This window comes from Mustela nigripes, chromosome 7, assembly GCF_022355385.1.
Source record: "Mustela nigripes isolate SB6536 chromosome 7, MUSNIG.SB6536, whole genome shotgun sequence".
Lineage (NCBI taxonomy): Eukaryota > Metazoa > Chordata > Mammalia > Carnivora > Mustelidae > Mustela > Mustela nigripes.
Window position 1 is genome coordinate 55,520,625 of NC_081563.1, and position 15,297 is coordinate 55,535,921.

A 15,297-nucleotide genomic window follows, 5' to 3' on the forward strand; every position below is an offset into this window, starting at 1 on the left:
GTCCTTTCACCAAAAAAAGTTTGCAACTCTCTGATAGATCTGCTGAAGAACTTCTATCTAGAATATATTAAGCACTTTACAACTCATTAATAAGGAGACAATCCATTTAAAAAGAAGAGAAAGAGTTCAGGTAGCATTTAGACGCAAAGATTAGCCCTTGGATGATAGCACCAGAGATTACAACCTCAAGGAACTGAGTTTGGCCAATGGCCTGACTGGGCTTGAAAGAGCCTTTCCCAGAGCCTCTGGTAAAGAATATATCCTGCTGATATAATTTCAGTCTTGTGAGACCTTAACAAGAAAACTCAGCTGAGCCCAAATGGACTTCTCAACTACAAAAACAGATAATGAATGCATATTATTTTAAGCAGCCATATTTGTGGCAATTTGATGTAGCAGTAGTAAAAATCTAATGCAGAGAGCAACAGATGTACATAGACATTTCATCAAAATAGATCATGGGCTAATAAACCCATGAAAAGATACTTGAGTTAGTCATCAGAGAACTACAAATTAAAATGAGATACTTCTGTATACCTGCTGAAATGGCTTTAAAGAAAAGACTGACAATTTCAAGTGTGGATGTTGATAAGGAGTAATGGGAGCTCTCAGACATTGCTTGTGTGAATGTAAAATGAAACAGCTACTTTGGAAAACAGGTTACCAGTTTCATAAAAAAGTTAAAAGGAAACTTACTACACATCTCAGCAATCTTATGCCTATTTATTTATCCAAGGGAAATGAAAATATAAGTCTACACAAAGACTTGCACACTTATGTTCACAGCAGCCTTATTTATAGCAGAAACAAAAAAAGTGGAAACAATCCAAATATTCATCAAGCGATGAGTAGATTAGCAGAGTACTCTACATCCATAAAATAGAATACTGTTGATCAATCGAAAAACTACAAATACATGCTTCAACATAATGAATCTCAAAGTATTATGCTAAGTCAAAGAAGCTAAGCAAAAAGCACTATCAATGGCATGATTCCACTTAAATGAAGTTTCCAGAAAAGGCAAATTTACAGAGACAGAAAACAGATACGTGGTTGCCTGAGGCTGGGAGCAGAAGCAGGCACTGACTGCAAACAGACGCAAAAGAGTTTTTGGGGTGATGGAAATGTTCCAAAGTGATAGTTGCACAACTCTATAAATTTACTAAAATTCATGGAATTGCACATTGAGTTGTAATGATGGGTGTGTAAAATTTAAATTTAAAATTCATGGTGTATAAATTGTACCTCAACTTTAAAAAATGGTAAAATTAACTTTGGCAAAAATATAAGAAAGGAAATGTAATCATAGTAGAGTGCTCAGCTGTGAGTAATATTTACATAGACATAACTGGATATTGATTTAATTTACAAAAATGAATATAACTACACTGGAATCACAGAGCAGGGAAAGCAGACGATACAGGAGTATAAGGGAGTAAAGTATTCAACTACCATAACAGGAAGTAAGTAGATTATGTACAAAATTTATGTGTCTAAACATAGCAAAATACACATATTATTTAAACATCTAAAGCTAGGCAAGTGCCAACAAAAACAGCTAAAAAAGAGTCAGGTGATTGCTACTGAAGTCATCAAGTAAGGAGTAGGAAAAAGTGGGTAAAGGAACTAATCTTTTTTTACTATAAGCTTTTGAGTACAATTTTCTTTCTTTCTTTTTCTTTTCTTTTTTTTTTTTTTTAAGATTTTATTTGTTCATTTGAGAGAGAGATAGAAAGAGCACAAGCAGGGGGAGAGGCAGAAGGGGAAGCAGATTTCTGCTGAGCTGGGAGCTGGATGTGGGGCTCGATTGCAGGACTTAGAGATCATGACCCGAGCCCAAGGCAGATGCTTAACCATCTGAGCTACCCAGGCACCCTCACAGTTTTGGATAACATGAAAATTTACTTTTAAATAAAAATTACAAAGAATTAAAATCAAACACCAAGCTTCCTTGTTTTTTCCTCTTCTTCGTCTTCGTCTTCTTCTTTTTTTTTTTAAGATTTTATTTATTTATTTGACAGACAGATATCACAAGTAGGCAGAGAAGCAGGCAGAGAGAGAGGAGGAAGCAGGTTTCCTGCTGAGCAGAGAGCCGGAGGCGGGATTCAATTCCAGGACCCTGGGATCAGGACCTGAGCCTAAGGCAGAGGCTTTAACCCACTGAGCCACCCAGGTGCCCCTCCTCTTCTATTTCTATTTCTTTCATTGTCCCCCTTTGGGAAAGTTCCTAAATTTTTCCTATATTTTTTCTAACAAGTCTATTGAGTTTTTTTAAAAATGTGCTCTCACATTTAAAATATCTGATCTTTTTTGTTCCTTGAATCTTCTTTTTTATACTGTTTTATTAACAAATGCTAATCTCTATGATTATTGAGTTTTTCTCAAGCTTTCTTTTCTGCTGAATTTTTGCTTCCTCTAAGTGCTTTTGTTTTTCTTTCTTAATCTCAGTTATTCCTTTTATAAAGTTTCTTTGACTGTCTGGGAATCTCGATAGCCCTCTTATGTTTAATAGTGTCAGATGAAACTGAATTGCCAGAGAATTCACTGCTGGTCTTCTGTTTGGTGATTTGGGAGAATTTGCTCAGCTTCCGCAGAGTAGAAGGGGGAATGCGGTCTCCAGCTGCTTCTTAAACTGCTCTTCATCAACTTTCTTTACATTAGCAGTCCATTTCTAAGTACTCACAATACCTGAGCCTTTGGAGGATTCTATGCATATATCTAGGCTTTCCTCATTTCCCAGATCAGGATTCATCTTTTTCTAGTCCTCTGAGTTACTTATTGTTCCTCTATCTGCCTTGCCTCTCCCAAAATGTTGAAACTGTATCCTCTGGTTCTATCCCTACTTGGGGATTTATGTCCATAAAAGCAAAAACCTATTTATTGTCATATTAATGGAAAGAATGAGAGAAATGTACTGGATCTGCCCCTCCATAAGTCACAAGGGTATTGTGATTACAGAGTCATTTTTAATGTTGCAGAAATTTTAAGAAAAATTTCTAAGTGACGTTTGGAATGGATATCCCTACCCTAGACCAGAGTGCCCCAACTCTAGCAGAAGTCAGGAGGTAGAGGGAGGTTAAGTCTGAAGATTAGGGGGCTTTGGGATGGGGTGGGGTTGGTGTAGATGGTGAAGATGAGGTGGGTGTAACATCTAGAAGAATGCTGCATAGAACCTAGAATTATAGGTCTCCATCACAGGCTCTATCACACAATGAGCAAAATGTGTGCTCATTCTCTGACAACTCACTTGTAGCCCACATGCTGTGCATATCAAATCCTTTCATTTCTCTCTTAAAATAACATAGTTGTGCTCATTTAATTTTAGATGATATATGCATTTGTCAGCTTAATGATGATACATATTTTATCATTGAAAAATTTAAACAAATCCTCCACTTTTGATAGAATTCTTGATTATGGTTCCCAAAACAGAGTTCGAGCAATTCAGGAATGCATTTCTTTACTTATCCTTATTGATGATATAAATAAGGAAATGTCTCCCAAATGGAAAGCATCTTCTTTTTGTCTTCAGTCAGGAGTGTTGCCAATTTGTTACATACAGTTTTAATTTTGGTTTGGTATTTATTGTCAAATGGATATAAGAAAAAGGATGTTTATATTATGTTATGTGGTCTTATTCTCAGCTCCAGATAACATGGGTTACTCTCGGTATTTCTTCCCATCAGTTCTTTTAGTATTCAATATTATACATACATTTAATTAGATACTTTCGGCTATTATATAATAATGATTTAGGGGCTACTGAGATATACTCAGAGGCTAACTCAGTTATAACACTAAAATTATTATTATTAGTTCTAAAATGAATATATCCTTGGAAGAAATTCATGTCGTATCAAAAATGAAAAAAGTAGAAGGTGAAGGTCTCCCTTGATTGGAATGGTTGAGTTATGTCTACTAAGCATCTTACTTGCTAAAATAAGAATAAGCTAGTAACAAGCAATGATTTTACATTCTGGCAGACTAATTTAGATATTAAAACAACCAGGACATAGTCACATTGGCCATTATAATGGGAACAACAAGTTTGCCTCAAATTGCTCTGTCTTATTGATTCCTGTACTACTGCATCCTGAGAAGAACCATATCTGAATACAAATGGAAAAAGAGAAGCTTTGGACATGGTGAAGGAGGAGAGAGATGCTGCTGGATTAGAAGATAGTTCCTTTGGGGATGAGAGATGGGTTTCTGATAAATGCAACATTTTGTTTTTGTTTTCTCTGCTCCCCTCCTTGGTCTTCTGCAGCTTTCTCTCGGTACGAAACCAGAGAGATCCTGAATGGCGTATGACGTGTCATTTTAAGCATCTGCTAATGGCTTCCCATATTACTCAGAGTAGAACCTACAGTCCTTACTTTTACAATGCCTCTTGTGATTTAAGTTCTCCGTACTTTTCTGGCCTCATTTTTTGGTTTTCTTGTCAGTTTCTCTCTCCTCTAGCCGAAGAGGGCAACTGCTGTTTTTCAACGCAGCAGGCATGCTTCTGCCTCAGGTTCTTTGTACTCTCTGTTCCCTCTCTGGAATGTTCTTCTGCCAATATGCTTTGTTCAAAGGATCTTCTCTCCATGATTACTTCCCTGGAAACGCTCTCTAAAATTCACCCCCCCCACCCCCGAACATTTCTCATCTCATCGTTCTCATCGTTCCTTCTTTATTATTATTATTATTATTATTATTATTATTATTATTATTTTATCTTAGCAAGCATCAGTAACACTATATATTTTTAAGTCTCATTATTTTCGTTAGGCTCACTACAGTGCACGAAGAAGACAGAAGTCCTATTCTCTATGTTACATCCCCAGCATCCGCAATACAGTCTGACGTGTGGTGGGCGGCCTCGGAATATCTGGTAAACGAATATTGAGTGTATGATTGAGAGCCTATGGTTTTTAACATTTTACAGAAATAAAATTATTTCTAGATCATAAAGGAATTAATTTTTGTGTTTTGACAAGTAAATGTATTTTTTTCTGCCTGATATTAAATTCTACCAGAAGATGAGAACAACTAAATATAGCTTTGCCTTCTATGACAAATCTATTATCACTTAGGTTACTCTTAATCTTCTGTTTGTGTACATTGATGACAGTTATACCTGAGTTCACTTACAAATCTGGCACCATAATTTTAATTAATTCTATTATTCCTTTGCTGTCTTCAATGCCTCAGTTCACCAGACAGTGTAGACTCTAGATCACAGTGTGTCATATTATGTACTGAGCGTGTCCTTAACAATATAAAATGGTGATTGGTTTTCAGTGGACTGAAAAAAATGGCTGTATTTTGGTAGGGTGCGAAATATTCCATAACCACTTGGTGATAAACAAATCTCCATTACCTACTCTTGCCCCAACACTGCCATCTTCAATAATTACTTCTGTAGCTCTCATTTGTTTTTTGACTAAGAAGAGGTATTCAAAATCTAAGTATTTATTCCTTGAGATTTTATACATTATACGTTAACATTTTACCTTGAAATAATTTCAGATTACAGAAAAATAAAATTAGAAAAAGAATTCTTATGTATCTACCACCCATGTTCTCTAAATGTTAACATATTATCATGTCTGCCTTATCATTCCTCCCATCTATATATGTATGTATACATACAAAGCCATTTGAGAGGAAGTTGCAGACATATGCCCCTTTAGCCCTAAATATTTCAGTGCATATTGTTAAAAACAAGGATATATTCTTAGATAATCTCAGTATAATAATCAAAGCCAGGGATTTTTTAAATGCATTTTCTTTTAGACACAGCATTTCTAAAACTATATGTGTTGGTAACTGATACCATCCTGATTATTATGATGTCTATAATTTAATCTGTTTTCAAAGGAAGCAATATGTCACTGTTGCCTTTTGTTCTTATTTATAAATTTTGCTTCAAATGATGTCAAAATGAAGCTTACTGCATCCTGACAATGGTTATATCACACTGTTTCTTCCTTGTGAATTTAAAGTAGCAGATCAAAAGTTATTCAGAGACCTCCCAGAAATAACACATCTGTCTCAGTTTTTAGAATTACTATTTTTGGTCTGGTAATATTAGGGAAGACCCTTGGGATTCAAAGTTTTGTGATGAGCGATTTTGAATGTTCACAGAGCTCTTTCTCCCCACATATTATGATGTGCTTTTGTTACTGTGAGGTCATGGTAACCCTCCCTCCCCCCAGCCAAGCACTGTATCACATCAGTGTTTATAGTGTCATGAACCCATGATGGTTTCTTTTCCTATTCTGCTCTTTTGTTTTTTTCTTCCCATCCCAATGGCTGCTGAAAAATTTCCTATGGCTTCTTTGTGGGCAGGTCTCAGCACATTTGCTAGCAAGATCCCCCCAAATATTTTATTTAAGAAAATGAAATATTTTGCTGGTTAGTCATCTATTATTTTTTCTTTACCTTTCTTTTCTTCTTCTGGTAGGACTCACGGGTGGTAACAAATTTCTTGCCTCTAGTCTCATATTCCTGCATTATCTCCTACGGTTCCTTTATATCCCATTCACACCTATGTGATCAATTCCTTTCTAAATAAATCCTCATCAAATTAAAATTATTTCAATTTAAGTGTGCCATTTGTTTCTTAATAGGATCTTGGCTTATCCAATGACTTAACTGTTTAAAAGCAAGTTTTCATTCGGTTTTCTAGTCCTTTCAGCCAAAATGATCCTAAGGGTATGATCTGTGTGTGTGTGCATAATCCTCTTAGAGACAAACCATATTTGTGAATATATGTTTGTAATTATCCTGTATATTCAAATTTCATAACATTTTATGCATCACATAATCTTTTTATATGATATTAGTCTTTGGAGCTCTACTTCTTAATAATTGAAATCTTTTGCATGGTGGCTAATTATAACATAATTAAGTTTTCCTATTTGGAAACATTTAGGTCTTCCTAAACCTTCAAATTTCCGCTATCATAAATAATGTTTGTAAAATTATCTTCTGTATAAGACTTTGGTGATAAATTTCCTGAAGTATGATTATTGAGTTAAAGTTTATAAGTATTTCATATTTATATTTGCTATGTTACAAAATTTCTTTCTAAAAGAATTAGAAAAATCTAGCCATGCATAAAAATACCTATTTTGCTACATCTTAGCAAGCATTGTGTATTTTTGTTTTTTTTTTCACTTTTTTATCAGAAGAAAAATATCTTAATTATTATGAATGTAGTTTAATTTATTTTCATACAAACATTTTCATTTTTTCTCCATCAATTTTCTTCTTTGTATAGCTTAGGAATTCCTTTATTTTTTCAAAAAGATTTTGTTTATTTGACAGAGAGAGACACAGCAAGGGAGGGAACACAAGCAGGGGGAGTGGGAGAGGGAGAAGCAGGCTTCTCTGAATAGGCAGCCCAGTGTGGGGCTCGATTCCAGGACCCTGGGATCATGACCTGAGCCAAAGGCAGATGCTTAATGACTGAGCCACCCAGGCTCCCCAGGAATTCATTTAATTCTCTATTTCATGCAGTGAAGGAAAATTAAACCAGACCTTCTAAAAACCCTAGATTTTGGTTTTAATTTAGTTGAGTTTTAATCAACTAGGAAGATTTTGTTGACCCATAGATGCTATTTATAAAGAATTATTATTTGGAAGCTACTTAATTTTATATTGCTATAATTAAATGCTAGAAATTCTATTGACTAATTAAGCAGCTAGAGATCAAGCACGAGTTTAGTTTCCTATAATACAAAAATAATTTCTTTCTTCTGAGAAGTGTGAGTGATTCTGGTGAGGAGTGGTATGAAGGGGTGTCTGATTGAGTTGTTGGTTTATGGGGTTGAGTGCATTGGAGTTATTCAAGTGGTGTCATTCATCAAGGTGCTGAAGGAAATGTCTAGTTGTGTTTCACCAGCCAATGCAATTGGGAGGGAGATGTTTTGTTCAAAAGAAATCATAGTTAAAAACTAGTTCTTAGGGGCCCCTGAATTACTCAGTTGGTTGAGCTTCTGGCTCTGGGTTTCAGTTCCAGTCGTGATCTCAGGGTCATGAGATCCAGTCCTGTGTGGGGCTCTGTGCTGGGCATGGAGTCTGCTTGACATTGCTCTCTTTCCTTCTGTCCCTTCCTCCAATTGTGTGCAATCTGTCTCTCTTTAAAAAACAAAACCAAAAACTAGTTCCTAAAGAAAAAAAAAAAAAAAAAAAAAAAGGAATAATCCACAGAACAATATCCTTAATTCTCCATAGATTTTTTTTTTAAAGATTTTATTTATTTATTTGACAGACAGAGATCACAAGTAGCAGAGAGGCAGGCAGAAAGAGGAGGAAGCAGGCTCCCTGCAGAGCAGAAAGCCCAATGCGGGGCTCGATCCCAGGACCCCAGGACCACAACCCGAGCTGAAGGCAGAGGCTTTAACCCACTGAGCCACCCAGGCGCCCCAATTCTCCATAGATTTTTAAAAGAGAGAAATAAAGTAGTTTTTGATACCAATTTTCAGTTTTATCTTCAACAGGAATCAGTGTTCCTTTTCTTGAAGTTCCTGTAACTATTTTTAGTGTATCACAATTTTAAAATTTTCCACCTCTCCTATTTAATGCTTTGACCAAACTTACGAATGCATCATTTTTTGCACTTTTGTTTCTCACTTTTATTCCTATTCTTCTACCTTGCTCCATAACCATGACATTCCTTTCCTTTTTCAAAGTAAATTTTTCTTTTTTGTGCAATTCTCTCCTTACATTCTCTTTTTCTCTGAAGCTTTTCCAAAGCTGGCAGAAGATTCTTTTGCAGACATGAACTCTATATATTCTTGAATTAGAATGAAAGGGCAAAGAAAAATGAAGTACCAGAACCTTCCTAGCTGAGGGGTTTTCTTTGCTTTACCCAGCTGTTTGAGCGAGGGCCAGGCGGAAGCCTCTACAGGATAGGTAGAAGAATATCATGTGACATATGATACTTTTGGAATCTAGGCCTGTGTCGGGCTTAGCAGTTTCTTGTTCCCCCAGGCTTATAAGACCAACTGCAATTTCAGCCTGTGCAGGACTAGGAACCACTTTGTTCTAGGCTTCACTGGGACCGGTGGGATCAGCTAATTGCCCCAAATCTCTCTTTTCACTTGAGCTTAGTTCTCTTCTAAATGGCAGCTTCTCTGGTTATCTGTTTGTTCCAGTCCTTTCTCCCTATGCTCTGCATGCTGCCTGACCTGTTACTGCCCTTCTTGTCTGCCCTGTGCTTTCTGCCTAGGAAGCCCCTGCTGCATAGTGAATAAGCTCTCCCCTTAGTCTGTAACTCTCCATGGATCTTGGCCATCTCCGTGACTGAAATAAAAGCAGGTCTCCCTCAAGTGTGCTGCTCCCTTCACAAGCACTCCTCACTATGGGAGAAACAACAGGGAGGAAAGTAGAAACAATCTCTAATTTATTAAGCCTACTCACTTAAACTTTATTGTAAAAAAAAAAAAAAATCACTCTCCTTTGAGGCTTACTCTCTTCAGATGCTAGCCATCCCCCTTACCAGTCATTGTCATTAACTGGTCCATATATCCACCTTCATCAACAACACTGGCCCCTGGCTCAGTCATTTCCTTCCCCCTAAAACTCATATCCACTCTTGGTCTTTCATATGTACTTTGTAAGCCCTTTCAACCATGAGGATGTATACTGATGTATACTGATACGAGGCCAAAATTCACTGACTGATTTTTTTTAAAGCTGCAAGACAGAAGTTTTGAAATACTAAAAATGGTAGTCTATATGACTGTTTAGAAATATTCAGGGTCTGTAGGAGAATAAAACACCCCACCTCTTTGAACTGAGGAGTAGCCCAGTAACTTGCTGTGGCCAGTGAAACACAAATGGACTGATTGTGTTAATTTCATTCAAAAGCTTTAAGGGCCAATGAATGGGGTCCTTACATTTTTCCTGCCTCTGAGGTTACTGAGATACAATGTAAATGTGCAATAGACTTGTTTTAAACTGCTGATATTTTCAACACAATTTAGCATGTACTGATGTGTGTATTGCAAAATAGAGATTATCTTCTCCTCAACAAAAAAACACGTTTCATCTAAAAGGTCTTTTCTTTTCTATCTAAGATAATCTATGCTAAAGACTGTGTTGTGTGTATGTATGTTGTGTGTGTTTCCTAGTTTTTGAGCATCAAAGTACATTGAATTTCTCCAAGATAAGGGAGCATATAAACAGAGTTTTCCCTTTTGTGGGTAAGTTTTCCTATTACCTGCTTCAAATGGGAACCTTACTGGAACAGAGATAATTGATGATTATGTCATCCAATTATATCTTTCTTTTGTTATTTCAGGGACCGAAAAGATTTCCTCTAAAAAAAATATTAAAGACATTTCTTCTCTTTTCTTCCGTTGCTCCAAAATGTGTACATCCTTTCTTGGGGTGGAATGGTCAGAGCCATAGTAGAATACTTGATTTAGTAATTAAAGCACCAGCTCCAAGGCTCAGAAACAACCCTGATAATACTGATCAATTCCACATCTTCCTAAGAAAATAAAGAACTGCTGTGTATCCAGTATCCAAAAAAAAAAAAAAAATCTCCTTGGCTTATAAATAAGATCACTTAAAGTCTTTCTGAATAAGGGCGAATATTTGGAATATAACATGAATGCTGACCTCTTCTTTAGTCCCCAGTTCTTATTTTCCTTATTCCAGAACTAGAACGATATTCTTATCCTTTTTTCCCCTCTTTGGTTGAAGCTCTTAAACATCACATCCTTTTTTCTTGAGATTTCATTCACTGCTGCCTCAGTGGCAGGCTGGAGCTGGCTCCCACAGCCTCCTGAGACGGAGTGTATATTTCTTCCCCAGTTCAGGCTTCACAATGAGCGCAGTGACTTCAGCCATGGTGGTTGATTTACAGAGAAAATAAAACACACTGGCTTATACTATATTTATAGTATAAATATTTCATCCCCATATATATAACCATATGGATAATTTTCATCCAGGGCTTGAACCTAAACCACCTTCCGCTCTTCCACTCCAGGAATCTCCCAGCATTCCATTTCTGCTGCTCATTCCCAAGGCCATATCCCCCTTGACGTAGTTTGGAACTGATTCATCCCTGAAATATTGGACCAAATACCCTACTCTGAGTTCATACTCCGAGATTCTCAGCTCATTGCTCTCTTACTTTCATTGCACCAATTTTTCAGAGCTCCAACCCATTTATTCTTCCACAAATGTGTCAGCCCTTTTCTGTCTATGCTTCTTTTTCTGACCAGCCTAGTCCTCACAGTCTTACACATCAGTTATTATATTTGTCTCCCTCAATCCCTTTAGGTCCTGTTAGATGTGGATCAATCAATCCCTAGAACCTGTGCACTGCAGGGTGGATGTGGATCAATCAGTCCCTGTAACCTGTGCACTGCAGGGTGTTGAATGTAGACGTTCAAGATGACACGGAGAAGCAAATCTGCGTATGTGTGTTTTGCAACCCAGGGGTTGGCAAATGTTTTCTGTAAAGATATATGTAGTAGATATTTGAGGCTTTGTGGGCCACATACCATCTCACGTTGTTTTCTTTTTTATGTGATACTTTACAAATGTAAAACTCTTAGCTGGGGAATTTATAAAAATAGTCCAGTGCCTGGGATTAAGAGCCACCACCTGCTCTTACCTCAGACTGACCCACAGCAATGCTGGGTAATTCTTGTTGAAAGCCTCCATCTGCTCCCATTCTCCACAGCAGCTTCTCTTAATTTTGACCATCAGAAGGTTCCTATGCAACTCACCCTCTGCTTCAGCTTCATAGCAGACTGTACCTTACTATTCCTAAGTAGGTGTCTGCCTATCTGTTTTTCTCATCATGTTCTCACACACTTCTGTGGCTGCTGCCATTTCCAGTGGGTCAAGACCTTTTCATTTTGAAAGACCACCATGGACCCCAAAGTTTCAAAATACCACATAGCACATAATGTTCCCCCCATAAAAATACACTGAAGTGTACCCCAAAATATAAATAACTCTGCAAATCCCTGATGAGGAATACGACATGTTAGACAATGATTGGCAAAGTCACTGGCAAGGCAGTGTTCTCAAGCGCCCCAGCCATTCAGATATGGTCAGACCTCAGCAACATTACAGACTGTCTCCTGTCACCTTCCTGGTTGTTTGGAAGAGCCAAAATTGTGAAGACTAAACTCCTGAGCGCCAGACAGTTTCTATTTTAACAGTTCTGGAAAAGATAGTTAGACTTTCTGTCACTTCATACTTTTCACATGAGGTTCCTCCTGTCTAGAAGATTCTTCAACTACCCTCACCCCCTCGTTACCTGGGTGAACCCTTCTTCTGGGATAACTGGATCAAAGTATAGAAACATTAAGTAAGGCATCAAGATGCATATCTTTGAATTATTTGTCAGAAATCTATATCATTTTAAACTCCCACTCAGAGTGTGTGAACGAAAGTGCTCTTTCCACCAAATAGGGGACATATTTTTAGTATTGTGTTTCAAAATGTGTTACTTGAGTTGTTTCAGAAGAATGCTTAAATTCTGTAACTGCATACATGTCCGACCCCAATGCTTTATTCTGCGAATGTTTGATACGATATAATACTAGTGCTATACTAATACTAGTACTATACTAATAGTACTAATAACTCCCATAATGCTTTACCTTGGTTTATTCTATGGAATTATTTCAGCACTTGGGGAAAGATCATTCTGGGCTTGTTATAAAATTTGCTTTGCTAGCCATGCATGGCACCTGAAACTGTGGGTATTTAAGTGATTACTTCTTGGGATGTGCTCATCAGAGTGCAAATGAGTTTGGCTCTGAACAGATTTTTAGCAGGCGTTTGACAGCTTGGATGACTGGCACATTGTCATCTTCATAACACACCTAAAATGTAGAGTGCCAAAAATCACAAACAGGTTGGGTGTAGTTAAAGATCTGAGACCTTGTCCAACTTAGTTAATCATTTAAATCATAGCAGCAGAAATATGCCAGCTGTAATTAAAATTAGAGTCTGTGATGTAAAATATGATTATCTTACCTAGAGATATACATTTTTATTTTAATATTCCATGTTCATGTTAAAATGTGTGTTTGTAAGACTGGTGTGTGGTGTTGGATTGATAATTGGTTGGTGGGACTGGAAACCTTCCTCTGACTGTTTTGAGTTTTGGTGGTTGTTGTTCTAGGGCTATAAACCTTGGAGAATTTTTATTGATGAGGAAAAAAATCCATTTTTGTTATATCATATGTAGATAGTAGACATTAATAAAACACAGCAAAGGAACCCTGACTGAGTCAGTGATTCATAACTATATAAAACACTCTTTTTTGGAGGTGTTAGGGTTTAGTAAAGAGGACTTTGCATCATTCTATATGTGTGATTGTATGTATATATGTGTGTGTGTTGAAATACAAAAAGAGAACAAATACAAAAAATACAAGCTGTTGAAATACAAAAAGAGAACAAGGGCTCAGAAAGGTATAAGACTCAATCTTTTAAAAAAAAAATTTGGTTTTCAGAAATTTCTATCATGTACATTGACTAGATGTTTTCATTCCTAGCACCAAAAGTTATCAATGTATGTCAAATACCTATTTTAAATTTCTTCTTCATTTTTTCCCCCCAGAGAGGTAACGTAGGAATTCCGACCAGTTGAAAACTGATAATCACAGATGTGACATATGCAAAGTAAAAAGAGAAATCCGTGGAGGAAGGAGAAGCAGAAGAATCTGCTATCCTGAGAATCAAGGCCGAAAGTGTCAGCACGAGGGAAGAATGGATGCAGTTAAGAGGAATGGAGTGAAGAGGGCGCTAGACTTTGTATTAGGTAAACAGAGCTTCCCCCTTATTAGTGGTTTTGCTTTCGCACTTTCTGTTACTCTGGTCAGCCGCCCAGGAGGCAGTTGATCCTCCTTCTGACGAATCATCAGAAGGCTAATAGTAGGCTAACGCTACACCAGGCTACGTCGCAATGCCTACGTCATCCACGTCCGTCAGGCGTTTGCTCATTTCGCATGGTCAGAAGACGGTGAGTACAGTACAATAAGATATTTTGAGAGAGACCATATTCACGTAACTTTAATTGCAGCATATTGTTGGAATTGTTTTATGTTATTACTAGTTACTGTTGTTCATCTGTCACCCTGCCTAATCTATGAATTAAACTTCATGGAATATGTTGGTAGAGTAGGTCTGTACCATCCCTGGTTTCAGGCATCCCCTGACGGACTTGGAATGTATCTCCTGGAAATAAGGGGGTACTGGGGCACCTGGGTGGCTCAGTGGGTTAAGCCTCCGCATTCGGCTCAGGTCATGATCCCAGGGTCTTGGGATCGAGCCCCATGTGGGGCTCCTTGCTCAGCGGGGAGCCTGCATCTCCCTGTGCCTGCTTCTCCCCCTGCTTGTGCTCTCCATTTCTCTCTGTCAAATAATAAATAAAATCTTAAAAAAAAAAAAAAAAAAGAAAGAAGGGGGTACTGCTGTAGTGATAGTACCTCTTTATCTTGTGCCTGCTATACCTACGTTATCTTGTACCACAGTGAGTTTTTAATTCTCTAATTTCCTTTTTGCAGACAAGGAGATTGAGATGCAGAGACTTGTCCATGACCTCGCAATGAGAAGGGGTTAAAGCAGAGACCAAAAGGCAGATTTTTTTTTTTAAATTCCAGTTTAATTAAGTGTTATATTAGTTTCAGGTGTATAGCATAGTGATATACATTACTCAGTGATCATCAGAGAAGGTGTACTTCTCTTCTTCACCTATTTCACCTGTCCTCCCCCTCATTTGCCCTCTGGTATCAACCAGTTTGACTCTATAGTTAAAAGTCCGTTTTTGGTTTGTCTTTTTTTTTTTTCCTCATTTGTTTCTTAAATTCCATATATGGAATTATTATTTGTTATTTGACTTATTTAACTTAGCATTAAACTCTTTAGCTCCGTCTATGTTGTTGCAGATGCCAAGATCTCATTTTTCATGGGTGAGTAATATTCCAGAAGGCTGATCTCCCCCTCCCCTCCCCTCCTTTTCCTTCCTTCCTTTCTTTCTTTCTTTCTATCTTTTTTGTGTTTCACCTCTGTGATCTCTCTTCGATTATACAGAAAACATGTCCATCTGATAGCTTGAATTATTTGAAATCTGGAATGCCTGTGACCGAGGTTTCTTAAACATGCTGTAATTTATACATTCAAATGAGTTTTATTTTTTCCTACTATCATGTTAAGCAATTATGCATTAATCCCAAAACTGATTTATGATCTGGGTAGCCTTGGGAAACTTTCTTAATCTTTCTAAACTTTCATTTTCTCATGTGTAAGATGAAGATAATATCAACT

The 15,297-nt window shown here is 37.2% G+C and overlaps 1 long non-coding RNA gene across 9 annotated transcripts in view; it reads left to right on the forward strand.

The window, feature by feature from the left end:
* LOC132021494 (uncharacterized) overlaps positions 1–15,297 on the forward strand; it is a 219,177-nt gene that overhangs the window by 170,488 nt on the left and 33,392 nt on the right. For 7 of the 9 annotated variants that reach the window (XR_009405360.1, XR_009405356.1, XR_009405358.1 and 4 more), the window contains 2 exons: positions 4,771–4,873; positions 13,592–13,792. This is a non-coding gene — a long non-coding RNA (uncharacterized LOC132021494). The remainder of the gene's footprint in view (positions 1–4,770; positions 4,874–13,591; positions 13,793–15,297) is intronic. The other 2 variants (XR_009405364.1, XR_009405363.1) reach the window with 1 other exon arrangement.